At 40.1% G+C, this 26697-nt stretch overlaps 1 protein-coding gene across 3 annotated transcripts in view; it reads right to left on the reverse strand.

Annotated features, from left to right (window-relative positions):
• coro2aa (coronin 2Aa) overlaps positions 1-26697 on the reverse strand; it is a 62591-nt gene that overhangs the window by 29894 nt on the left and 6000 nt on the right. The window contains exons 1-2 of one of the 3 annotated variants that reach the window (XM_049571406.1): positions 4206-4270; positions 3993-4081 (exon numbers count right to left, since the gene is read on the reverse strand). The exons of 1 other annotated variant lie outside the window; for it this stretch is intronic. The gene's annotated coding sequence lies outside the window, so the exon portion shown is untranslated. Of the gene's footprint in view, positions 1-3992; positions 4082-4205; positions 4271-26697 lie in introns of those variants that run through there. One more of the 3 variants, XM_049571405.1, reaches the window with a different exon arrangement.

Here is a 26697-nt window from a genome sequence, read left to right on the forward strand (position 1 = left end):
GTATGAAAGGATAAGACAGACTATGGCTGAGTGTCCGTCTGTGAGTGGGTTTACCTGGGGGATCTTCGAGCTCTGTGCATGCATGTAGCATATACATGAGCTATAAATGACTTCTGAGAAACTATGAATCCACATTTTCTACAAGAGGGTGTATTTGTACAGATACCCACACAGTCATGCACAAACCCACGCAAAAATAAAAATCTCTCAGATCTTAGTTTCATCCAACGTGTTGACATACGCCGCTTAAGTGTCATGATCTGACACCATGCTGTTATGTTTTAAAGTACTGTTGCAAGCGATGGCATCCACGATTACACATTTAGATGTCCAGACTAGCTCACAATAGCCCTTTATTCTAGGAGGCAGTTTTACAGGTCAACAGACAGCAGTGAATCAATGATTAACGTATACAGGAGTCTGGTGGGCAGGGTGTGGAAAATATGAATGAAGCCAATCGACTCATGGATGGAAAAACAACTCTGCAGTGGGATTTACGTTATGTATTTTAAAAATATTGACAATAAATGGGTTGTTTTGGAAGGCTAGTGAGTTCCTAATCAGGTTGGCACTGACTCTCTCTGTCCCTTGGCAGCATCTGTGAATCTGCAGTCAATACGATAGCGGAGCGATCCAAATTGGTCTTTTTCTTCCAGCCTATTTCAAAGACAAGATAAAACTGAAAATGCCAAGTTTGATAATGTAAATATGCTGGCAGTTAATGCATTGTGGGTAATGTAGGCACCAGGCTTTGGTAAAGAAGTCTGTTACAATTGGATATGACGCTATGATTAAAGGATCATTACGATCTTGTTTTTTGGAGTTTTGACCATCATATCTATATGTTATCGTACCATCATATCCATTAAAATGACTGAAGATCTGGGAACAAAGTAACTTTACTTTAAAGTCAGAGGCAGCAAAAAAACACAAGCCAGTTTATTTGGTGGTAAAACATTTCAGTGAAAAAGTTTTCAACTTTCCCCCCTAATGTTTCCAAGTGGTATTATTGTTGGCGCCACTGTCACAAAGACAACCAGATCGATATACATTTTCCTCAGAGCCTAACTACTAAAAACTTTGGTTGTGCCACCATCCGCCATCTTCCACTACTGAGGACAGTAACTGCAAAAAACTTATACTGACACTCTTTGGTGACTGGGGATAGCTACTGATAGCTACCAGGGAAAACAAAAGCGTTGTCCTCTTCCTGTTTTGGTTGTGAATTGGTTGACGTGTTTCCTTTGTGCCTGAAATTAAGCCTTAACTTTCCTGGGAGGTCAGGACCCAGTGGCAGACAGGACTGCACTGTGAAAGCGAGACTTATAGGGAACAACTGAAACACTGATGGTGTCACTATTTTACAGCCATTACTAGAGTCCGACTGATATCCCGGTTGGCCAGTAAAGTCAGTCAATATTGGCCTGTCACAGGTATCTTCATCTGCATCAGTATTGGCATACATGTTATCTGATAAGCACCAATATGAAAACTGCTCTATAGATATAGATACAGATATAAATAGACTGTACCTGCATCAGTCAGGCTCTAGTCATGATGTCATGCAATCAACATTTCCTTCATAATGATAGGTTAAAACCAAAAAACGTGTTAATTTCCACTTCAAGTGAGTGCTCCTGTAATGTTGGTACTAATCCCTCACTGCACAGGAAAACTGTGTATGCATGACTACAGCAAGTACCCAAAGCTGGACCAGAGAGTGAGTCGGTAAACTCTGATCCTCATAATCCTAATTTTACTCTTCAAATACATTCGGCTAACCTGCGGGTTTGTTTAAAACCTGTATAATCATCTGACTGCAAAGTGTCATGTGCAAAGTAAGGCTTTTTTAAGACACTGCATTCCCAGATCTCAGCAATCTACTTGGTGCATGTACCATCGTTATTAGAGGTAGAGATAACTGCCAAACCTATGAGAATGAGACCAAAGTGTTTGTTTAGGACTGATGGTGTTTGCATCCATCTATTGATGTTTTATAAGGGCAGGTATCACATTAAATCAGTGGGAGTTTTCCATCATTGCCCAGTTGATGAGAGTTCACTATTTCTGTGTCCTTTAACAATTAAAGAACATCCATGTGTCATTCAAGAGTGCCAATCCAATGCAAAACAAACACCAAGTACAAACACCAAGCCATAATTTTTTAATACCTAACTGATTCAAATATACTGGGATGTTTCTCACGACTAACATTTTCCCTGGCGTTGGAACGGAAGTTTAAACTTTGACTCCTCAACTAGTCTAAAAGAAAGAAAAGGCTCAGAAAACGGTCAAACGTGAGCACAATTTCATCTGTAAGTTTAAACATTGTCTGAAGGAACATAGCATATATGTTAAGAGCCATTTGAAATTGTTAATCGTATTTAATAACCAAATCGTATTTTAGATGCCGCTGAAAAGTGTGGCACTTTGCACTGTACAGTATGAACACTGCAATTAACCCTGCAAAACAACTCATGAAATAAAAGTTAACAAATAAGAATTACTGAAGTTTTGGGGAAATTCTTTTAAGAATATCAGTCTTTAGGAAACATGCCTGGTTGAATGCAATAAAATAATGATGGTTTTAGCAATAACTTTATTTTTGTCCGACTAGTGAGGTTAGCAACGTTTCACTGACTAGTCGACTAAAAGCGAACATCCCTAATATAAATTTGTTTAACCCTTTTTTAAAAGGTCTAATCTAACAACTGAAACTCCTGTGCACCAAGTGTGTAGGAAAACTACGGTGGCCAACATGAAACCATGAATGGCCCTATCTAGAGCCAGTGTTGGTTTGTCCATTCCGGGCTACTGTAGAAACAACATGGCAGACACACTCTGTATGTAGATATAAATGGCTCAATCTAAGGTAGCAAAAACACAACAACTCTTATTTCAAGTTGATTTTTGATCTAATGAAAACATACTTATTACACATTCAACATTCCAGTTCTGCCAATATATCCCATTCAATTTTACACACTGGACCTTTAAGTTAACAACCTGCTCAATGCATCAGTGTTAAATATAAAACTTTGCAAAAGTTAGAAACATTTTCCTGTTTAAATGAGGAACTATCTGATGAAACAGGAAGCAAAACCAGCCTAAAAATCTAATTAAATGGCAACTTTGTGATACTGGGTGCTACGGGGACACAGTCTGGTGAGAACCCAAAAAGTCTTGAGGTTGGAGCTCCCTGAGCTTCACTTCCACAGCTGTGACGAGCAGCTCTGCATGCTCATAGGTTCATAAACCTTGACGTGAGAAACAGGATACCAGGCTTAATGAAAAGACCTCAAACAGACTGCGATTCAAACCACAAGGCACATATTTCAGCGAATGGTAGTGTTTTGAAGGGTGGATGCCGCCATAAATAGCCATCTGTGGTGGTGGAGATGACTTGACTGGGACGGTGGATGATGATGTCATTTTCACTGTTGTGGAACGGCTTCAGTTTCATATTGACATTTTTTTTCTTTTCTCTCTTGGAGAGAAAAGAAAAGCAAAAAATAGAAACTACTTCCACGCTTATGGAAGCGAATGAGTGGCTACTTGTCCAAGTTTGAGCAATAGGATAATTAAACTAGAAAGGAGCGCAAGTCAGAGGCTGCTGTCAAATAAATCTGCACTGTGCAGGGAAACTTTATAAAAATAGTTTTTCAAATATGCACAGATTTGAGGAGGCGAGGAATGGTTGAAGACGGATTTTTGTTTCATCTTGTTCAAGCCTGTATTCATGCACACTCACTTTGAATCCCCAGGGGAAAAAGTGAGCTCACACACACACAGACACACAGACACACACGCAGTCATACATTTGTGTGGACAGAGGGCTAAAGAGTAACAGCTCAATAACAGAATTTCATTGAAGGATCTGAGGGAGTAGGGCATGAAAGAAATCAAGAGACAACACGGAAGAGATGGAAAAAGAGTGCAATTAAACAAGTGGGAGTGTGTGAAAGTCAAACTGGGAGCTGAGCAGCACTCACCCTGTCGAGAGAGTCGACACTGGCACTAGAAGAAGCAGCGGGTCCGTCAGTGAGCCAGAAAAAGTTCTTAATCTGAGTGGCAAAAAACCCTGACCAAAAAAAAAAAAAAAATCACTCAGCTTGCTTTATCTCAAGCACATGGAGCAACACTGCTCTACAAACACACACATGCACAACACACATACACACACACACACACTCACACACACGCACACAGAGCCTGTCCAAGTTGTACTACACTCCTGTCCGAGCAGAGTCCTGACCAAGCTTCTTCTTTGATGTGCACAGACAGTCAGAGGAGACAGCGGGTGTGTGTGTGTGCAGCATGAAGCCGAGTGCGTGTGTGAACAAGCAGGAGGGGAGAGCGCAGGAGTGTGTACACTCCCTGAGAGGGAGGTGACTACAAGGAGAGAGAGAGAGAGAGAGAGAGAGCGAGAGAGAGAGAGAGAGAGAAAAAATAGAAACTACTTCCACGCTTATGGAAGCGAATGAGTGGCTACTTGTCCAAGTTTGAGCAATAGGATAATTAAACTAGAAAGGACAATATTGTTATTATAACTTTCATGTCAATAAAGCAAATTTGAATTGAATTGAATTGAGAGAGAGAGAGAGCAGCAGGTAATCACACTCCCTCTCTCTGAGCGCCACTCCCACTCGTCACTCCTCCACAGTGTTTGCTCAATCAGGATTTCTCACTCGATCTTTAAGGAGAAGGAGAGGTCGAGAGGGAGAGACAGAGGCAAAGACACTCGTCGTCACCTTTGTTGCTCAATGATAAAATGACTCATCAGATGTGTCCTTTTTACTTAATTCATAGCTAATAAAGACACAGATAACTCATAAATGTCTATTCCTAGATAGTCTTAGGAGGTATGATGACGCCAGAAGTGTTAAGTTTACTGGTGTGGCACCTTTCAAACAGAGAGTCAATTTGAAGTTCTTTCAAGGCAACTAACTGCATTTAAAGGAATACTTAACCCCAAAATGATCAATTGAATGTCAATTACTCATCCCGTGTCAACATCATGCTAAGCCAACAGAAGGGAATAGAGGAATAAGAGGATGTTGGCCAATAAAAAGCCTGAAAAAGTTTCCACCAAACACTTTCCATATGGTACACCTTTGGAACCAAAAGTAACCCTTCAGACATGGTACCTAGACCCTAGGGTTTCCACCGCAAACAGTACTCTTAAATGTGGGCGGGGTTGTTGCCACTCACTGCTCCGTCCAGCACTCACTGTATTTCCTCATTACCGGTGACACAGATGGAAGTCTGCACCTTGTTAATCGTCCACAGAACGAGACTGCACGCCAGCATTTTCAGAACAAAATAAATCAGGCTGCAGTGGGAGTGTCTCTCGATTATATTTAAAAACAGCGGGTTTGTGTATTTAGTCCTTCTCAGGCAAGCTCTTGGGTTTACTGTTGCCAGAGCCCACAAGAACGACGCTCTGCAATACTTTTTTGTCTCCGAGTTAGGAGTAGATTATATGCAGTTCACATAACCCGGTCAAAATTAATATATATTTTTTAAAAGCTTGAAGATCCACTCATTACTAAAAGTGTATGTCATATAGAAACTAAAGTAATGGTCAGAGTTGTCATGTTGAATATTTAAGGTGTGCTGATGGATTCACGTCTACAGCTCATGAATTGAGTGACACAGCAAGTTAACGTTCCACCTTAAAAGTCGCCAGCAGTCGGCCCAGTGGCTTAAGCTATTTTTTTCTCTGACTCCTGCTGCTGTGAGAGGCAGCAAAACATCCTTTCATTTTATAGTTACAGTTTACTAATAAAACTCTCCACAGTATGAACAGTGGTTACATGAGCTTCAAACCAGCCACAGCTCAGGCCTGAGCAGAGTGACCATCCGCTACTGACCAATCAACAGACTGCAGTGTTCACAGCTCCACCTTTTAGTACCAGATCTGTGTGCTACGTACCCCAACAGAGGGGGGACCAAAAATGGGGACAATACGAAACAATTCTACCAGTACCATCCACAACTTTTCACAGTGGAAACTGAAAAAATGTGTACTGAACTGAACTGAACTGAACTGAACTGAACTGAACTGTACCATACCGCTCGGTAGAAACAAGGCTTATAGCACATTCTGACACCTCTGTTCCTCAGTATACTGGAAGAGTAACTATACATTCACATCCATCACTGCATGTTGCCTCATTTGTGATGCCTAACAAAGTAGATAACGGCACACACTCTGACTTAATAAACCACAAACTCCCTACATCAGCATTGGAAATGGAGTTTCTGAAAATCTTAACCCTCGATGTACTTTTACAAAAGGTCATCTTAAGTGCTACATTGTACTGGAATTGCTTTAGTTTCTTCAAGACCTCTTCTCCAAGAGGTGAAACGTCTTCAAGAAACTCAAGCAAGTCCAGTTGCCTACAATATAGCACTTTAAATTACCATGACCTGGATGACTGAGAATCTTCACCAACATGTTTACAAAAGGTCTGTTTTTAGTGACTTAAACATAATTTGCATGTGGGCAAAAGGCCAAAAGCTACACTTTTAAACAAACCCGTGTACATGTGAAATAGGCCTCATTTATCGAATGCTCAGTACTGCTACTTGCTAAAACTTAAGTATTTAAAACACTTCTTCTAAAACAGTCCTACGCATAAACAAGTAACGCGCCTGGGCACGTGCATGTTTGAACTCTGCTCATGCCTTCCATTCAGTCGCCCTGGGGTGCTACTTATCAGTGTGTGAGACTGATATGCCGAAGTATTTTAAATAGTAAGGTGTTGGTGAAAATTAATGTGTCTGAGAAGTACTGAGCATACGACTGGATAAATGACACTTGGAATACACTGCACAATTTGTGTGAGAGTTTGTAATCAAATGTTTTGATTTAGTGTCACTGATATTAAATGTGGCCCCCTTTACTCCAATTCTCTGTTTTTAGATTCTTTGTTTGCCACGGAGACATGTGAGAAATGTGAGTTTTCTTCACCATTTTGACGTTACACCGGACAAGTACCTCATATACAAATGATCATTTTGGGGGTAAAGTATTCCTTTAAACAGCTTTTTAAAATAATGAATGGGAATGAGTTTGAGTGCAAGTACTGCTCAGTAGATACTGTTGCAAGTTACCCCAAAGTTATGAAGGGAAATAAAAGCGCAGGAGAGGAGTTCATTAATCCCAAATAGAAAATAGGACATCCACATGGCCTGCAGTGCTTAAAGGGCTATTACTGTGATTTAGTATTGCACTTGACTAAGCTGAGAAACTTGCAAGTAGGGCTGCAACTAGTGATTGTTTTCTTGATTAATTATTCAGCCTATCAAACGTCAAAAAGCACTTCCTTTGAACTGTTTGATTTGTCCGAACATGAACCGAAACCCAAAGATATGTCATTTACTTTATTTATTATGAATGACAATGAAGAGCAGTAAATCCTCAGATCTGAAAAGATGGAGCCAGCAAGCATTTAGCATTGGTCGAGCATTTTTGCCTGAAAAATGACAATAAATATCCATTTAACTGCAGATTCTTCTCTTTTTTCGATTGATTAAATACACCTGACTTGAGTTATTGGACTACACATAGAGGCTGAGATATTCCAGTTATCTTGATTAATATAACGCTCTACACACTGGTCTACCTAAAACTATTGCAAAATTACAGATCATTCATAAGGCTGCTGCCAGGGTTTTAACAAAAACCGAAAGAGAGACCATATGATTCCTGTTTTACGTAACCCACACCGGCTCCCTGTATCTTTTAGAATTGATTTTAAAGTCTTTCTAGTAGTTTTTAAGGCCTCGCCCCTCTTACATCATAGACTCCCTATCACCTTATGTCCCTCCATGACCCTGAGATCCTCCACAGCTGCTCTTTAAACTGTTCCTAATGTCACTACAAAAACTTTTGGGGATGCATCTTCTAGCTGCTATGATCCAAAAATATTCAACACTGTCTTAAAATATTAGACTTTCTGGCTCAATGGACAGTTTTAAATAACAACTCAAAAACATATCTTTTTAATATAGCCTATGACTAGCAGTTGTCTGTTTTAATATTCTATGATTTTCTTTAATTTCACACTGAATGAGTGTTGTTTAATTGTATGGTTTTATCTCTTTGCTGTGTTTGTATCTGTTGCCGAATTGCAATTGGTAGAAAATACACTACTGTCACCTGCACACTATCTCCCTTGTAATAAAGGCAAAATGCAGTTTTTTAATCTAGATCTGAATGAGTCTTAAATTGGGACACTTTTCCTGCATTCTATTACCTTTTAAAAAAATCCTGACTCACTGTGCGTCTTTTCACTCATTCATAAGTGGCACTGTGTAAGAGTGAAGGCCACACGTTCTCACACCAAACTTATATTTCCACTTAATATTATTGTCTCAGGCCGTCCCTCTAAAACCATCTGTCCTCTGTGAAGTTCAATCTGAAGCTCCTCAGACTCAAGAACCTTCAAGTAAAAAAAAAACAAAAAACTCAAAATTCAATTGACTAAATTGTTTGGCAGAATTCCCAGCTGCTACAAAACCCATGCAGCCGTTCACATGGCTTCAGCTTGACAGCGGTGGTAATCACTCCAGGTCAAACTGAAGCATTACATAATGGCACATTAGCACTGGAGGCTAGGAGAGCTAACAGGTCGATAGCAGGGCTGGCTGAAATAAGCTGGCCTTCACACGGTCAAACGGGGGCGTAGCCGCGAGGCAGATCAATCTTTGTTATTGCACAAACGTGCATGCCTGCACGCCAGTTTCAAAGTAATCATATCATGATGAGTTTTTTTTACCTGCAGTGGTTAGATGGTAGTGAGGTGCAGATATTTAAGGTTAAATTTTAGCCCATATTGTTCTGTGTAGGTATTTCCTGCGGGTTTAATGACTTTTTTTTTTTTTTTAACCTTTCTCAGTTTCACCCTTAACCTGCAGCCTGTACGTTTTATGTTAGATTTTTTGTTTGATTACTCTCTTGTGTACACAGGGCATCCATGCACACGAGAATCAACTGCTCTTATTGGACCGCCCTGTATAAATAAAGACTGGTAGGACAAATTACCTAAATTACCTCTGTAAAGATAACAATACTAAACTGTAAAAAAAAAAACCCACGCCATTAGAAATAAAGTCCTGCATTTACAATTGTACTTAAGTACAGCATTTATCTTTAAAATTAAGCACTTGTGACTAAAATTCCAACATTAGAAGGTAAAGTTAAAAAAACAAATTTCTAAATTGGTAAGAGTTAAAAAGGTACACTGTGCAGCGTTGCTGGTTATTGTCTGTAAAAATGCTCGCTGGCGATAGTGAAAGTAAAAGCCAACCCAAGACTCATTTTAATTTGGTGTTTCACCTTGCTATATTTGTGTATTTTTTTGCCACTTTGCCTCCTGGACACCTCGTTGCCACCAATTTATAAAGCCCCGACCTCAGCTGAGCGCTGTGAGGGTACACGCCCATTAAGGTCCAGAACACAGCAAAAGAATAAGAAAATACAGGCAGAGGGCAGAGTCTCTTGAAAAACTCAGTTCTATGGATCATAAGTGAAGATTAAAAGAGATTACTTCTGCATAGAATTCTATTAAAGTTACAAAACAAACACATTTTTAAATTGGTTACAGTTTAAGAAGAATCACATGAGCTTCATCAGGATGTGAGGGTGTGGTTTGATCAGACATTCACCTAAACAGGATCAGAAAAGGTGTATTTAAGTACATTATGAAGCATGGCCTTTTCAGAGTGCTGAATATATTGTAGAATTATTATTATTATTATTAGAAACATTGACTGCTACGAGCCATCTCGTCACACAACAGTGAGACCACAAAGCCCATTTGCCAAACAGTCATTGTTTTCTTATCGTATCTGCTCATTAATTTAAGTTTTTGGCCGTTTGTCTTGAGCTCTGCTTTTTAGCCCCGTGCAAAATTGATGTGACAAAACAGAAAAACATCAGCCACTGCCAAAGCTTAATGTTATCTTATTAGCCGATAGGCTGATGGCAGTCAACAAGGCGAATATCAGCCGATACCAATGTTCAGCCGATAAATCGGTGCATCCCTACAAAATTTAATTGAGTGTATTTTTTGTTGACAGAGCCTGAGTCATTTTAAGATACGTCCTCACCATGTTTCGTTTCCTAAATCTAACCACAGTAACTTTTATTGCTTAAACCTAACCTCCGTAAATTACGTGACTGAACGTTAAGGATGTAATGTCATTCGTGGGGTGCAAATTCGTAGGATATCGAACGAACTCTTGTGCATGAATTTTTTTGTAGGATATCATCCGAACCGCTCTATGAGACTACATTACAAAGGTAACCATTCCAAGTCCTGAACGGTCTTGTAAGGGAGGCAGGTTGGGGTGGTGAATGGGTCACAAAAACCCGGACTTTCCCCAGGAGTCACATGTTCGGACCCATGTGAACTTTGAGTCACTTTAAGGTACATCCTCACCTAACCTCAATTTGAAGGATATCATACGTCCTGTTGTGCATACATTTTCCATACAATCATATGAACTGTTCTTTGAGAATACCTCCTCAATTTCCAACGTCTGAACATTATTAAGAGTTAAAAGTTCTGTGCTCTTTGAAAAGTCGTACCTGCATTATTGTGCTACTATATTATCATGAGATCAGTGGCATAAAATGGTCTTAAAATGACGACAGCATCGTTTATCGCAATCAGTTCTGGAACATTATATTGTACACCAAAAGTGGTTATTGTGACAGGCCTGAATGTACTTACCATACACACACACACACACACACACACACACACACCCACACACGCCCACAGGAACACACACCCACACACGTATACACTGCTGATACAGCCAGCCACAAACACGTCTCTCCCCAAATACACAACAGAGTCCAACGGTCACACACACTGTCTCTGAGATAAGACACAAACTGGTACAAATGTGGTTGGCTCATCAAGGGAATGAGGTTTAACTCGGTGGAGAGAGCGCTGAATACACACCTAACCTGAACATCAATAGACATATATCATGTAACCTCATTTATCTGTAGAATTAAAATATATATTTATATATGTCTTAAACCAGCTGTTCTGAAGAATATATCAAGATAATTATACAGATACTGACACTTCCTGGAAATCCTTAGAGACCTGTGGTTGGTATAATCAGGGTAAACATGACACACACACATCACTGTGCCAAAGGTGTGTCCAAGTTATCTGGCAGACAGACTAGTGATCGGCCAGTGTCACCATGTATCTGCTCCTCTTATCAAAACAGACAGACGGCTCTGATTTATGAACCTTTTACTGGCAGCCCAGGCTCCACTTGTTGTCTCACACTGTAATTCCTCCTATTCAGCTCTTGGCTCTGGATCAAACATTGGCGTTTCTAGTGCGTGTGTGCATGTGTGTGTGCGTGTGGCAATTATCAATAAGGACAGGGCATGAGTCCTAAAAGCTTGTGACTCTTTCCAAAGAGCTGGAACCACGAAGGCTCACTCTCTAATGACAGATCACACAGTCGCAGACTAATAGCTGGCTGCTGTGAGAACATAGGCCAGAGTCTTTGACACCACAGAGACACAATGACCTTCCCTTCCTCACTTTGTCATTCCTGATTAGCTGTCTGTCTCTGTTTTGACTGTAAAACACCTGGTTTCAGTGCCAAGTGCAATCCTGTGTTTCAGTTTGGGGTTTGGGCTTTTGGGCTTTTCTGCACTTGAGCTGAGTGTATTTTATTGTGGGCTTTAAATGCTCAAGTGTTTGCACCAACTGAGCAAATAGTCCCATTCAGGCATATACTTAGCTGAACAGGTGCAGTCAATAACTGGATAAGTCATCTGGAGCTATTGACGTCCAGTGTACACAGAAACCTCCATTAAAGACAGATTAATTTACAAGTGTCACTCAGAGAGTAAATACATGACTAAATGACTGCTCAGGGCAACACCACCCTCAAAATAAAAAACATTATGCATCACTTTATATGGCACCAGCATGCGCGTACCGAGCACATGAGAAAAACAAAGTCAAGGTTTTTCAATGGATTTTTTATTTGCATGTTGCTGTGGTTTTAATGCTTTTCTGTGCAAATGAGGAGCCACACCTGCACAAACACACAGGGACGACACTTATTCTACAAGTCCTCACACAGAAAAACATTTTAAAATGTTCTCATTTATACTGTGGGCGGCACAGTGATGCAGTGGTTAGCACTGTCAGCTCACAGCAAGAGGGATCCTGGTTTGAACCTGTAGTGGGGGAGCCCTTCTGTGTGGAGTTTGCATGTTCTCCCCTGTGTCAGTGTTAGTTTTCGGGTTAATTCCTGACTCTAAATTGTCCGTAGGTGTGAATGTGAGCATTAATGGTTGTGTCAGCCCTGAGATAGTCTGGCAACCTGTCCAGGGTGTACCCCACCTCTCACCCAGTGTCAGCTGGGATAGGCTCCTTCAGTGTGCTCTACAGTAAATTTTTTGAAGTTTTTGGATCATGTAATGAATCAGCTTGAATTTTTTAGGTGATAAATTTACTGGATCAGCTGGAAAGTAGACACTCCATCGCCCCATTTGACCTCCTAACATGTTCTCAGTTCTCACATGTTCTCACAAATTTCAAGAAAATCTGCAAATCCCAACACATATACGGCAAAATAAAAAAAAGCACATAAAACCTTCTCACTGCTGCAACAAGACTTAAATGTGCAGTACGTGTGAGTCCAGACAACTGTGAGGACAAGCTTCCTTAAAACAACCGCAGCAACAAAATGAAGACATGAATGATCAAGTTTCAGATCATAATCTGCTCATGTGTCTCAACATGTAAAGGTGTGACTAAAGCAAACTTATTAAGCCACTGGCTAACATCTTTGCCACAGGGTTTCAACACATCTTCCACTTCAAAATTCCAAACTTTTCCACACCAGATTTTTCAGACCATATCTGACCTCTGAGTACAGCCAACCATCAGAAAACGTGCATTTATCCATTGTGGCTGATCAGTCCACACTCCTCTGCAGACAACCTTTCACTGTCAAACATCTCCACTCTAAGAGGAAGTAAACTAACCGGTGCTACCTCTACTTGTACTATTGTCCCATAACATATTTAATTCATATTATATTATTGTTTTCCACATATTTTTAGTCTCTTTTATAAATAAGAACTGAAAATAAGTTGGAAAAAAGGTAAATTATGATTTTAATTTTCTTGGCAACTGTGCAGTCTTCCTTATTCACTGTGTCCATGGAAACAATGATGAACGCAGTCATAAAGGTTTCTTCACCCAGACATCCAATTTAATGATATTCCTGCATTTCTTTCCAACTTATTGAGCATAGCTTTAGTTCAGACAGGACACGATGTCAAGCTCAGCTCACATCCCAGCTACATCAGCTGATCTCAAACAGCCCAATCAACTGATGGAGCAGCTGATTGATGGAAGGGAGTCAGCTGATAGATCACATGATTCCTTTCTATGCAACCAATTGGTGAGTCTCATTCAGGGCGCCCTATTTAAACTGCTTTTGCCTGCTTACTGTTGCTGCTTCCTCCATCCCAGCTCCTCCTTTTCATGTTGTGTCTGACATATCAATGTCATTTCTGTTTGTCATTGATGCTGCTCTGTTCTGTTCCAGGGGGTCTTTGCTCTCCCTGCCTTAGGCTTTCCATGTAGACGCGTGGAAAAGCTTTTCTGTGTAGGCCTAGGAAAGGCAGAGGGGCCCCAGGACAGAGCCATGCCACCGATTATAATACTGCAAATGGAAATAAAGTTTTCTTTGACCAGTGTTCCTGACTGAAATTCTGTTGCAGATGGCTGATAGCTTGTTTGCAATCATGTGACTATTATGATGCATGAAATTCAGATGGAGGACAGGAAGTGATAAATCCATCACTTCCTGTCCTCCCCTGTGTGAGGTGGAGATAGAGGAAGGTGACTTCATAACTTATGTTGGATGTGATCCATACAAAACAAAGAAGAGTAATTCTTCCCACAACCTGACCGATCTGCCCAGTGCTGGCACGACTGTCGTTACAACCTTATCCTCAGACCTCCTGACGTTATTAACTTTATACTGCAAGCTGATGAAAGTGTACAAGAGTACAGTGGATGATAACTACTTTGTGTGCAGTTGGGTCCATGACTGAAAGGACTGCTGTCTTGTTTTGTTTTTTTGCAGGGTGAGTAAATGTGCTTGAGTACTTTTATATCTAAATTCTGTACATGGATGCACCGCTGTCAGGCTAACGTTACTAACTAACATTAGCTAACTTGAGCTACTGTTTTCTACCTAAAACCTCACCTGTTCCCATAGGTTTGGGGAAACGCTGTTAAAAATCTGGGTCAGTTGTCAGCAGCTGTCACATCACATTATAATTGCATCTAACTCCAGGCACATCAACACAACGCTTTAAATCTTTCACTTCCCCCTTTTACATCCAACTAAAGTGGCCTTTGTTTTATCCCAATATGATCAATTGAAACAGCACAAATCATAGACATTTGTGCAGTGTTGGTAGTCTCTGCCACCAGCTGCCTGCCCTCGATCTGCACAGCACACCCATGTATGACGTCATATGGAAAGAAACAATGTGCAATTTGGCACTTAAAGGCACTTGGGTCAGAGCTGTGAGGCTGTGACGTACGGTGTAGAGCAGCTCTGCATTGGAGTGTGCATTAAGTCAGATGCTGTACATCTGTCTCTGGCCCACACTCTCTCACAGTGTGTTAAACAATTTGACTTTGCTCGCTGCCTGCTCCAAACAACATGAAAAATACTCTGCTTTGATCTATTTATTTTTAGACATTCTAAATTTCATATTTTAGAAAACACAGTAGGGGCAACAGTCTGAAGACACATATTTTTCCATACTTTTCCTGACCTGGAAATTACTGAAATCAAATTCCATACTGCCTAGGAACCCTGCTGCAGGTCTGAGTTTGTTTCTAGCTACTGTTTCAGAAAGAAAAATCCAAAGCCTCCCCTGGTGGAGTCACGTCAGTTCAGTCAGGTGATGATTGAGTTGTGAAAAAGGCGATTGCAATCTAAAAACAGGAAGTGATGTGGGCAGCAAAGTATTTGATAAGATGATCTGGAGTCATTTCTAAACTATGTTGCAGATGTCTGTGGTTCCAAATAAAATGCCACATTTCATCATATGGACGACTAAAGTACACCATGTGATGGTGATCTCACCTCCTGTTAGCTTAAATGTTACATGACTCACATGTTAGCATGCCTGTGCAACGCACCACGTTCCTTCATATCTGATTCACTCCAATATCTGCATCAACACAGCTGTTCCCATTCAGTGATATCACAGCCTCACTCACCTGCTTACATCAACTTTGGCAGCAAAACACAGGTTGTACAGCCAATAATTCCTGAACTTACATCAAAAGAAACGCTCGGGAAAAAAATGCATTTCACCCACTTTTAAATGGTCAAGACTCACGTGAAAGTTAAAATCTTGTTATTGAATATTTTGTGTGGACTTTGATGATAGTAGACAATAAAGAATATAAGTTTTCAGATGAACACACACAAAAGTCTGGCATCCAGGAGTACTACTACAACATCAGCTGGGTTTGACGAGCTGGAAACTAAATCAATTCCTTTATTGGCTTAAGAGGGTCCAGCCTCAAGACAAGCTGGATGGAGATTAGTGCGCACAACACATAATGATCTGTGACAGAGAGACACAAACAGTTAAACCTCAGGCACCGAGCAGTCTGTCAAGTACTACCCTCCTTTGTTGTTGTTGGTGAATTGGACCTTCTTCATTTTGTTGATTTGTCTGCTGAATGACACAAGAACTAGAATCAAAATTACACTTTTTGTTCAGACAGCGTGTTCACAGGAAATGTAGGTTTCGTCACCAAAACAGCTTTAGGTTTAGGCAAGAAAACAACTTGGTTGGTGTAAAATAAAGATCATGGTTTGGGTTGAAATAAGTCTGTTTCTTACGTAACTTAACTTACATAAGAGTTAACGAGTATGTTAAAGTAAAATTGATGTATGTCACATGACTTAGTTAAAAACAAAGCTAAAAGTTTCACACGGTGCATGAGCAGCAGTCTCCTGACCCCAGGAACAGTGCCTTTGCTCAGTCCCGCCCCCGGACACAGACTGACCAATCATAACGTAGCATCGGACCAGCTCAAACCAGGGTCCGACAACAACACAGCTGTGCTCCATTGACTAATGCAGTCGTATCAGATTTCCTTCATTTTCAGGCTGGTTTTGTGGATTTGGAGCTAAATGTTGTGTCTGGGGCACGTCGTGTATTAATGATACTCGTTACCTGGAGAGGTTGGAAAAAGATATACATTTCTTCCCTGTTCCAAAACCAAAATCAGACCCTGAAAAGTGTAGGGTTAGCTAGCTAGCTACTGAAGATATAGCCTACTGAATGTATACACATGCTGCTTTTGCTTGGCAGCTGCACGGAGGGGAAGCCAAACACGGTTCATCTGCACACACTTTGATGCCACACAGCTGGTTCAATATCAGCAAAGTTTCCCTTTATATTCATTGTCTTGTGTGGCGATCAGCAGTGATGTGGTGGTTCACTTTTACACTGTGATCTGTAGCCTATAGTTCGGCTTTAGCTTCTAACTATCTTTGTCTTTTTAACCTGTTGTTGCTGCTGAGTCAGTTTGACATCCTGGATATATCCTTCAAACACAGACTGTAGACCCCTCTGTCTGCTTCTCTCTGGAATCACTGTTTCATTTTTCCAAAAACATGATAATGTTTCTTCAGGGAGTGCAGTTAGTAACAGTGTGGGCTCCATGCTTACTCCAACTAAGTACAATCACTCAAGTACTTCATTTAAGTACAATTTTCAGGTACATGTACTTGAGGTATTTCCAATTTATGCTACTTTATATTACAACCCAATATCAGTCGTAAAAGTGAGACTATATCCTTATATACGTCTTCATCTGTAAATATATACTGTGTGCGCTCATGTATTTATTTTCTTTGCAATTAGAGCACATGACATGTTTCCACTGGTCTTCATTTGACAGAACAGGGAAAAAATGGAGCTGTCCTATTAAGAAATTACAGGCTACTTAAAAATTAAAAGGAAATTCTCCCCCACATCCTACGAGGTAATTATAATTATGGATCATGTCACATCGTAGCACAGAGGAAAGCCTGTGTCTCAGGTCGTAGCCTCCTGAGGGTCCCTGTTATCTAGTATTAATTACAGCCAAGCTAAGCTGCTCAGCAGACAGCCAGTGGCCTCTGTAGCAGAAGCTCCTGACACAATTAAAAATATTCAGCATCAAAGAGAAGAAGGAAGAGGGAGGAAAATATGCAACGGCAAAAAATGAGGTTTGATGTTCTAAATTTAGCTCAGAAGCTCTGCCTTAGGATTTGATATGCTAAAGAGATGCATTTTATTGCAGACTTTACTATTTGGGATAAATATTAAATGACAAATACACTGACGGGTGATCAATTATTCAGCAAAGGCAATGACTTGCTCCTCAGCACAGACCAAACAAGTCACACTTAAATTAATACAGTGAGCGTCACCAGCCAAGGCCACCCATCCATCCAGCCTAACCATAGTAACTGTAGTCAAGGTGAGTTTCACTTTCTGTGACTCAGGGGGATTAGCCTGCCTTTATATAGGCACAGCCTCTTCCTATAAACAATACACAGACAGCGTACCGCTGCAGTGCACGCCCCGCTATCAGGCTGAGGAGGCCACCGCTAATCAGATCAACCACATTAGCTAACTGCATTAGCGTGTTGTGATACTCGACACACAGAATGTGCAGAATGCTGGCGTGTTGTGTCTGTGACATCTGAAACCGAGGAGTAGACCGTTAAACATAATATCCTCACCTCATGGTATTTTACATTTTGGTTTTGTGTTTTCTTTATTTTAGATTTGTGTCACCTGTCTTATCTGGGTATCTGGGTCATGTGACTGCCTCCCATTAGTTCCTGTTACTATATAGGTGAGGCTACACCCTTGCTGTCTGTTTTTAGAAACATGTTGGCTTTTGTAATGGAGTGCCTGGATTGCTTTCCTGTGTTTACTGTACAAAACATAAATGTTGGTACCAAGTTTCATGGTAATTCATCTAACAGAAGTCAAGACACTGACTTCACTATAAACTAATCTCCATAAACAGGTGTCAAGGGGTGTCATGATCCATCTATCTGGATCAATATATCAATTCAGTGATCAACGATCCAGTATCATCTATGCAAAGTGAAAACATCGATCCATACTGTCATCTTTAGGATATGCTTTTATTTTGAAAGTCTGTCACCCTCAAACAGCAGCAGGCAGATGGCAAACAGCCAAGAGAACGATGATGAGGATAATGTCATTTACTCGGGAATAAATCAGCAGAATGGAAATATTTTGGATTTCAGAGAAAAGAGGGATCGACAGACAGAGGACATGCCGTACGTATACAATACTGTTAAGAGATAAAACACGTATAAAACTGTATCAACAATGTTGGGGCGAAAGAACGTGCACGTAGGCTGAAATCCAAACACGCTGTTCTGTCGGGAGAAAAGTATGAATTATACACAGTATTTGTTATGTTATAATTGGAGAGATGTCCGCTAGCTGCTAGGCTAGTTTATGCAATATAAACATACGTGAGCTAATAATGGTGACTGGCAAAAAACAACTGACATGTTTATGAACCTTAACAGTTGTTATTGAGCTGAATTTTAAACCTTTGTTAAATGATCTTGTTTTTAATCTGTGCCTTACTGCTGTTTGGAGAAGTTTGCCTTCAGGTCTTTAAGCCAGATAGTCCTGAAATTTTAGGCGTGAGATGATGGTTTGGGTTAAAATTAAAACATTTCTTCCAGAAAGGTCTCTCTGACAGAAAGCCCATATTTATTCCATTTGCTGTTTTATTTGTGTTTGTGGAGTCAGTTTAAAATGAACCCTACTACTGTTTTTATTACGTATGTGTTGTTTTTATCTTTTATGGCCAAAAGCAAAAAAGAAAGGGGTGGCAGCTTCCTAATCAATTCTGAAGTAATCAATTCTGTTAAATGGGTAGATGATATCGTCTTATACTGATCATAGATCCCTGGATCGCATCGCATCATAAGCGTATTGTGGCAGACTTTATAGTATTGGCAAATATTGTATCGTTGTCTAAAGAATTAATATAATATTGTATCATGATGAAACTGGTGATTTACACCCCTACAAGTATCTGCATATGTATGCAGAATCTGTAGGCAACGAGATGAGGTTTTGATATTGGAAGCATTCTGGTTCATTTACAGTCTTAATAGTTTTGAACAATCACATGTGAGTAGCAGGTAAACAGTCTGTGTGGAGAGCAAAAGAGGCAGAACAACAAAATGAAATCTCAGCACCCATAATTTAGCTTTTTATTAGCTTTTTTCTAATGTATCTGCTGTCATGTGCAGATATCTGCTTATAGCGATTAGTCAAAATGAGAGGCACATGGAAGCTTGCGAGATCGGATCAGTCCGAAATATTGGCCGTGGCTCACAAAGGTTTATCGTTGTCAGACTGACAGCCGAAGGGTTCAGAGACTGACTAAAAACCACAATGTCAACATGCTGATGGGATCAGGCAAAAGTTGGTTACCAAAAACACAAGGGTTCACCCTCTGAGGACCATGACTGTTCGCACAAGGTTTCTTCATATCCATCCAATAGTTGCTGAGATATTTCTGTCTGCATCAGTGATGGACTAAAGTTACAAACCCTGTTGAACAATATTGAAGCATTCACTCTATCGCTCCCGTTGAGTCCAACAAACAAATGTATACAGTCGTCTTGTCAGGGAGCAAACATACATTTGCTCCGACAGCATTTTTCATGAGATACAACCATTAAGGCTACTTTAGGGCTCAGGGATCAATACGGTGAACACACCACGCACACACACACCACACACAGGGGCTAAGTGTAAGAGGCCATCTTCTCTTCATGAATAATGAATCAGACTCTGCTGACCCATCTGCTTCTCGATTAAGACCCTCGGAGTCCAGAAAACAACAGGAGCATGCACACTGAAACAGGACTGCTTAAATAAATACATCCTGTAGCCGCTGATGGACTTCGCCAGAAGAGCCAAAGATCAAAATGAACCGATAAAATAAAAGCTGCACTGGTGGCCACAAGATCATCAACAAGTTGGGAAAGATGTTTTTTTTTTGTTACAAACTGCATAGTTTATCCTATTAAGGCCTATAAATGTTGTTAAAAATAATCTGGAGGTGAAAAAAAACATCACTTTCTTTAGTGTTAACAGGTTATAAATACATGTTAGTTAACTTTGCTTTGTTTTAAAGGTTGGGAACCACCTCCCGCTCTATTTTTGATTTTCATGACCCATTTTTATTATAAAGATGTTTTTATGATAAACGTATTTACCCCTGTTATGCTCCATGCACTAATGCTGTTAGACTTAAACTGTTGAGTCTGAACATATGAACTTGAGAGGGTGACCGGGGATCAATGGAGGACACAGACATGGAGACCTGGATGAACCCAAGACCATATATTTCCTATGCACACATGCACACATGTAACCATGTCATGCATTGCAGCAGTTCATATAAATAGATGTAAAGGAAATACTGTGAGCACAACAAAGCATTTAGCCCCGGGGACATCTTCACATATGTCCCTTGGAATAATGTGATGTAGCCTTGTTTTTTTTTCCAAGTCCATTGTCTTAGGTATGTGACAGAACAACACAAAAGAATCAATATAGATTCGTCAGATTAGAAAGTCATCTATGAACTAATTCTGAAGTACAGGCCCCACTTTGAGAATCGCTGCTCTACTGGATGTCCAAATCCAAATGAAGTTAGTAGCCGGAGATGACGTGTTATTACCTTATTCATATAGTATGACCCAAATTCATTTTTTTTTTTTTCATATTTCTTTGTATTTATGCTACTTCAAGTTACTTTATTAATTTTTTCATACTTTGTTTTTATTTTTCTTGCGTCAAATAAAACAAGCAGATGTCATTTCAGCTGTTAGGATAGGAAACAGTCTTAAACTGAGAAATGGGTTAAAAGTGGTGCAGCTGACAGATTATTTTCTTTGAGGATTCTGAAAATATATTTACTGTAGCAGTAAATAAAAAAACAAACAAACAAAAAAAAAACATGACATTGGTCTTTCAAAGATCGCGAGATTTATTTTTAAAAATCGGACCCTTGAGTCTGTGACTCCAATGTAAAGTTAACACAGGAGACAAAGAAACTACAGAACATTAAAGGTGGACCAGCAGTGTCATATTACAGACAGTTTGGTTCACTCTGTGTCCTACTGGAGCGCTGAGCTTTCCTCTTTCTTGTGGCCTTCAGTGTCGCCTCCATGCTGCCTGAAAAACTTGTACAAAAGCACGGCACGCTCAGCACTGCACAAATCCAGACTCCCTCTCTCTGTATTTTTTTAAGTAATCCCCTCCCTGTTTGCTCCACGTGGGAGCAGATAATCCTCAAACAGTCGGACAGCTGTCATGTCAGAAACGTGCAGGACAACCTGCCATGACTGATCTGAGCGACAGTGATGTAACACTAAAGAGGAGAAACACGAACACATCTTTTAAAGCTTTTGTTTAAGGAATCATTACGCTGTGTTGTGTCAATGAGCCAAGAAACAGCAGAGGCTGGTTTGGTTCAGGGGGAAGCTGGTGGTCTACAGGCAGTCTGTGTGTGACAATAACAGTGAGAGGTTCTGCGGTCACGTGCAGACTCTCCGGTTACATAAGGGCATTTTAGGATTTCCTAACCCATTGTCAGGACGAGTACAGTAATCATCCTGAACATCCACCAGCAGATTGTTTCCTAAAGCCTGTGCACTCAAATATGGCAGATTTGTTTGAATCAGTGTGGTTGCTGCCTCGAGCGCATCAGGCACCAAGTGAATATAAAAATCCATCATTAATCATCTTCACTGTGATTTCAAAGATTATAGTTGATTACAACACAAAGTTTCAGATGATGAATGCACTTAAACTTTAAACATCTGCCCCGCTTGGTAAAGTGTTGATTATACAGATCAGAATCATATGACACAAAGAGGGTAAAGAGAAGAATCAGAACAAAACAAAGCTGAATCCATCCAATTGGCAGCTATTCTGATAATCAATCAATCAATCATTTGAGTCAAGTTCAACATGTGAAAAGCTTCTGAAACGTGAAGACTTGCTGTATTCTGTAAACTGAATATTTTTGGGTCAACTGAAACAATGCACAAATATAAATCAATTTAAAAAACTACACAAAAATATATTTTTGGCAGATATATAGATGAGGAAAGGTTGTTAGGGGAGTGCATATTTATCTTGTAACACTGGGTGGTCTTTGTGAATAAACTGGGTTTATTACTTGTTCATTTAAATAGGTGGTAAATAGACTGTGGATAGTTGTATATTTGTTGTAAATATGAGATAAGGGGGAAATTCAAGTACCACAGCAGCACAAGACAAAATCAAAGGACATTTAATGAATAAGATTAAAGAGAAAAAGTAAAAATTAAAGATAATAATAGATAAAGATATATTTCGGAATTTGTCATTTGTAATGTAAGAAAGGGCCAGGGATATATAAGTCTTTCTTCTACCTACTCCTCTTCGGACACTGTTATCTTTGTCTTGTTTTTTTTGTATTAGTCTTTTTTATTAGTTCAACATAAAGTCATTCAGTTCATCCAACTGTTGGTCAGACAAAACAGGAATAACAAATTGTGCAATTTTCATAATTTACATTTTATAGATGATTAATTGAGACAATATTTGGCCCACATTTGTATTGGCTCTGGCAAATACGACCACCTCATAGCAGGCAATAAGCCAGTGTTAGTACAGATACTGCTGAATATGACTCTTAACTACTTGTGCTACTGTTACACTGCATTTTAGCATTTAACCTCATCTCATAATCACGTCAATGATTAGAGTGCTCACTGTTTAGCAAGGGTTACATAGGATGATTATAATTACTCTGCATAACTGCATTTTTAAGAGGAAAGCAATGGAAACATTATTCCTGTTCTAAGATTCTGGATTTTTGTATTTGATCAAAACAAAAAGCATTATTTCACATGTTTTTAAGTAACATTGTTTAAGAATCCTGACAGAGTGAGTACAGATCTGTATCGACAGGTTCATTGATGGTTTGAGAACAGTGGGCACAAACAACTTTAAGTCCCCTCTGGCAAGTCTTTATAGGGTTTAGTCAGGAGTGAACCACATGGGGAGTGGTGATGGTTGTGATGGTGATGGTGGTGGAGTCAGAGATCTCAGGCCCCTGGGGGCTTTGTTCTGGAGGTATAGTCATGTATGAGGCATCATGTAGTGAAAGCATCAGGTTCTCCACCACCACCACCTCGAGGCATTATGCGTGGTTTGACTCTAATAGTGGAGCAACAGAGGACATGTGAGGTGACCTCATTCACCCTCAGGCTGTTTGTAACTTGTTCCTAAATCAGTGATATAATTCAGCATAAAGGCAAATAGGAATACAGGGCACACACACAGTTTTAGTTGCTGCTAACAGACTTTTATTTGCTGCTCAAATATGTTTTCCCTCGTTTTATACTGTTGAACATTTAATATCTGTTGGTTAGCTAACAAATAGCCTAATTTGAAAATGGCGTCTGAGGCACCTTGAAGTGATGATGGTCATTCATCGCAGTTTATTTACCTTTTTAGACTAAACTATTCCCTACAGCCGAGCTCTGTGAGGCTCGGACACAGTGGTGCTTTGAGCTAAATGCTAACGTCAGCATGCTAACTCACTGATAGTTTAGCGGGTGTGTGTTTATGGCCATTTTAGTTTAGCATGTTAGAGTACCACTATCTGCTAATTAGCACTGAGCACAGAGTACAGCTGAGGCCAATGGTGATGTCATTAGTTTTGTAGGTACAGAGTGCTCCAGGTAATGAGTTAGCATTAGCTCCCCCGGTTCTCTCGTCTTGAAGTCAACAATGGGCTGTTTAAATGGGTTTTATATTCCACGTTACTGCATGTACATTGGGATATTTGTCTGAAAAGTATCTGCAGCTCTGATATCAAGAGGCACTGAAGCATTAAATAGTGCCGATATACTTTGCCTGACACTGAGCCATGGTGTTAGCAGGGTTAAAATGTCAAATATTCTCTCGTTCCAGCTTCTCGAATATTAATATCTTGGGATTCATTGATAATATTGAAACATAAATTAGTCACGGACCTCTAAATTGACCATAAAGCTGGAGGTTATTACCGTCCTGTGTTCATCAGCACATAAACACACAGCGCTCAACAGACTGACCTGGTTACATAACGACTTGCCACCCTTTAATTGGTTTCTTCACCTCAGTGTGGAGTAACAGCTGATGAGCCATCAAAGTGCCACAAACTCGACACATTCAACAGACGTAGCACTGCTGGAGAGCAGCGTGTAAGATATCTGTGCATCTGGAACAGCTGGACCTCCTCTTATCAGCTGAGGCCTTTGAGTCATTTGCATTAAAGTGAGAATACATCAAAACCATGTCAGCCTGCGACCAATACTTATTTTCATTTAATTAGCCAGCAAACTGTATTACTTTATTAAGATTTCTTTATTTATTTATATTTATTCATATTTTGTTTTAATTATCCACTGTTTTAACTTGGACTTTTTTAAGCTGAGATTGTCTCTGTCTCTGTTTTTTCTTTTTTTTTTTTTTTTTACTTAGGTCATTTTATTCTCTTTTTTACACATAAGTAGCACTGTTGGTGCGAGTTTGAGATCCAAGGTTTTTATTGCCAGGGACTGCTTCTCTGTAATTGTTGTGCATATGATAACAAAGAACTTGAAACTTGAAAGTACTATGTTCTTTTGCTTGCCTTTCTATAAAATATCAGAAAATAGTATTAAAAAAAAAAAAAAAAAAAGGACCCGTCACAATCTCCCAGAGCCCAAGGCTTCATCTTTCTGCCTTGTTTAGCTTGACCAACAGCATCAAGTTCAGACCCAAAACTTTGAAGCTTCAGTTGTTGCCATTGTCACTGGTAATCAACATCCAAATCAGTATTTGAATACTTCATTATTTGTTTGGTTGTACTTCCACCACTAAACTGCAGGAGGAAATTGAGAGGGAGTGACGAGCATCAGGGCAAGTGTCCTCAACGTAGTCATTGAAACGTCATCATTCATTCATTTTCCATAATCGCTTATCCTCTTGAGGGCCATGGGGGGGTTGAAGCCTATCCCAGTTAACACTGGGCGAGAGGCAGGTACACCCTGGACACGGCTGACACATAGAAACAGACAACCACTCACACTCACATTCACACTTACGGGCAATTTAGAGTCACCAATTAACCTGCATGTCTTTGGACTGTGGGAGGAAGCCGGAGTACCCACGGTGAGAACATGCAAACTCTGCACAGAAGGGCTCCCCCACCCTGGGTCCAAACCAAGAGCCCTCTTGCTGTGAGATGACAGTGCTAACCACTACACCACCATGCCGCCATTGGCTGTCTGACAGGGAGAAGGAACAGGTGAGTCAAATTGCAGCCCAACATGTGGCGTCCCAGTTTATTAATAAGGAAACACATAGCAGCGCTAAGTCCTTCTAAAGTGGGGTTGGGTGCTGGCGGTCCCGCTGAGTCCCATTGATGCTTCAAATATCATTACAACCCAAGCTTCAATGCCCCAAAATGGTATTCAGCCCTTATCTTGACTCTCTATTTAGTAGCTTATCTAGAGCTTTCTATCATTTTACATGATCGTCATTGGCAGACAAAGTAATTCCCAAAAGTCAAGGAACTGTAGATGTTCAAATTATTACTAACACTGCTCCACTAAGCACTTCATATCCACGTTGGCTTAACAGTCCCAAATCCCACAAAACCCCATCTTTCATAAAAGACTGCAAAACACTGAATATTTCCATCTGAGAACCTGGAAGCAATGAATCTGAGGTATTTTTGTATATAAAACTTAACCGAATCTCACAGTTGACAGAAAATGAGATTTTTCTGTCAACAAATCAGTCTGTTGTTTGATTCAGCTCCAGTACAACACGTCCTGCACAGTTTGTCTCATTTTCACGAGATCGAAAACACCTGCAGTTCAGAGTCCGATCTTAAGGGTAAACATCAACAGGCGTCTGAGGTAATTAAGGCACAATGTTTGTCCAGAATACAGGTTATACCTTCTGTTATTTGGCAATCACTTTATAGCACAACAGCAGAGAAATATAGGCCAATAACGCCCTCGGGCTCGAGGGCATGTTTGTTTAAAAGCACGCCTGCAATTCACAGCAGTTATTACAGACGGTAGGACTTTGATACTTGTAACTGTATCATCTCAGAAACCTGAAATCAACTCTAGTTATTGTTTTGACGTGGGCGACTATAGTACAGGATAAACAGTAAATAACTGAGTGAAAAAACTACAGGGTCTGTAAACAGCTCAGCTTCTTCAGAGCAAACAGCACCAGTCACAGGTTGGACAAATGTGGGAGAATCCCAGGTATGTGTTAACAGTCTGTGTGATAACATGCCAGAGATAAAAGGTAGCATTTTATGGCCCGACATGAAAGTGCACAACAGATTTCACTAGAGACAGAGCAGAATCAAATAAAAGAGAGTACAATGTCCTTAAATACAACAAACTCCTCATTAAAAAAATAGTATGAGCCGTGAGGATGTGTTGTTTCATCCCAGTTTAAAGCCCGGTGAGGTTTAT

The sequence above is a fragment of the Epinephelus fuscoguttatus genome, linkage group LG3 (genome assembly GCF_011397635.1).
Source record: "Epinephelus fuscoguttatus linkage group LG3, E.fuscoguttatus.final_Chr_v1".
Lineage (NCBI taxonomy): Eukaryota > Metazoa > Chordata > Actinopteri > Perciformes > Serranidae > Epinephelus > Epinephelus fuscoguttatus.